Consider the following 2,198-nt stretch of genomic DNA (forward strand, 5'->3'; position numbering starts at 1 on the left):
GGTGGCATCCTAATGACTGGAAATGTTTAAAAGATGATGCCTTCACCTCTAGTATAAAAACAGAAAGGACAGAACACAGTGTAACTTTATTTATTTATTTATTTATCTATTTTTTTTTAGTTTTTCCGAGATAGAGTTTCTCTTGAGTAGCCCTGGCTGTCCTGGAACTTACTCTGTAGACCAGGCTGGTCTCGAACTCAAAAATCTGCCTGCCTCTGCCTCCCAAGTGCTGGGATTAAAGGCCTGCACCACCACCGCCCGGCACTTTAATTTTTTTAAACCTTATTTGTAATGATGGTTCTTAAATGCTTTAACCTCCCTTGTAGCCCATCACCCACCAGAGGTAGTGGAAAAGAAAGGATACGGGGAAGTGGACCTGTTTAGAAAGGTTCTCCGGAGCAACTCCTGCGTGTGTCATCTGGAAATCGGCAGTCCAGTTGAGGTTGGCAGGGGCAGCTCCATCCACTTGCAAACACTTCATGGTTACACCAACAGTTGAGTTTGGTAGAGTCAGGATAGCAACAGCGGTGACAAGACCTAGCAGAGACACCCGGGCCTCAGCCTTGGTGTGAGTCAACAGGAGGGACCAACAGGAATGCCAGAAGTTCTCGGCTGTGCCTCTCTCAGGGAAGCAAAGATCAGCAAAGACTCGAGACCCCCAAGCCTTGCACAGCGAGTTGGACCAGCAAGCCAAGCTGTTACTGTCACTCCGTGGAGTCCTAGTTATACCCTCCAAACATCACGTGTCCTTCACGTGCCTTGCCTCAGCCTAGGTCTTACCTCAGCATAGCATCCAATCAGCTCAAGTTCAAGGAAGTGGCAAGAACCTGCAGCACACCACTAGAAGTTTTTTTTTTTTTGGTGCGTTTCTCTCTATGGAATCCCAACAAAAGCAGCTCAACTACACAACGTATGTTGGGCCAATACATGTATGTTGTTAGCAAAGAATCCTTCATCATGTTTCCTTTCACATGTTTGCTTTAGTAGAACATCCTCTCTCCTGTGTCTGCTTCAGTGAAACGACGTTCCTTCATGAGGCTGCCTTAATCTTTTGCCTGGGTCCACTTCAGGAAAACATTCCTTCAAGTGTTTGCCCCAGCAAAACACCATCCAACACAACTGACTCTCCAAAGACCCCTTAAGTTTCCACATCAACACCAGTGTTCTCCGGATAAGAAGCTGGTGACTGCACAGTGGGAGGGTGACCCTGAGGCACGTGCCCTCTTCCAAGCTGCTTCTGAACTGAAAGCTGAGCCAGTAATTCCAAGATGTCACCCAAGTGCTCCGATTACAATCCTGTGCCACCTTGCCTCGTTAGCGTCAATGCTTGTCGTTCCTACTTATTTATATGTATGGGTGCTTTGTCTGCGTGAATGTCTGTGTACCGTGAGGATGCCTGGTGCCTCTGGAGAGCAGAGGGGAGTATCAGATCCCCTGGAATTAGAATTACAGACAGTCCTCAGATGCTCTGTGGGGGCTGGGAACCCACCAGAGGGTTCTCTGCAAGAGCAGCAAGTGCTTTTTAAACCACTGATCAATTTCTCCTTCCCCACTTTGTATTTTACGTCTTCCTCAGGTAGGTTTCTGTGGCTGGTTGATTTCTCTATGGTTATGAGTCTTTGGTGCCGGCCAGTAAGATATGTTTTCTCTGTAGAGATGCTGATTTTGATAATTAAAAAACCCTTAGTCTCAGCTTTAGGGAAAAACTGGTTAGTCTGGTTTAAAATGCCCAAGGCCATTACCAGTTTGGCACCACTTAATACAATTAACTTTGGTATTTAAAAATTTTTATTGTATGATAGGATCTCATGTAACTGGGGCCTGGTCTCAAACTTTCCTTCTTTCTTTTTTTTAAATTTGTCATATTCTTTAAAATTTATAAAATATTGTAACAATAAAAATGAGTATTATAAAAGTTGTTTGAGGGCTGGTGAGATGGCTCAGCGGGTAAGAGCACTGACTGCTCTTCCGAAGATTCTGAGTTCAGATTCCAGCAACCACATGGTGGCTCACAACCACCTGTAAGGAGATCTAATGTCCTCTTCTGGTTTGTCTGAAGACAGCTACAGTGTACTTACATATAATAATAAATAAATCTTTTTTTAAAAAAGTTGTTTGATATAAAACAATAATCAATTGAACAGTCTTATATAGATGCTTGTCTACAGCAATACTGAAAATACATGTTTTTCTCAATA

The sequence above is a fragment of the Mastomys coucha genome, unplaced genomic scaffold, assembly GCF_008632895.1.
Source record: "Mastomys coucha isolate ucsf_1 unplaced genomic scaffold, UCSF_Mcou_1 pScaffold16, whole genome shotgun sequence".
Taxonomy (NCBI): Eukaryota; Metazoa; Chordata; class Mammalia; order Rodentia; family Muridae; genus Mastomys; species Mastomys coucha.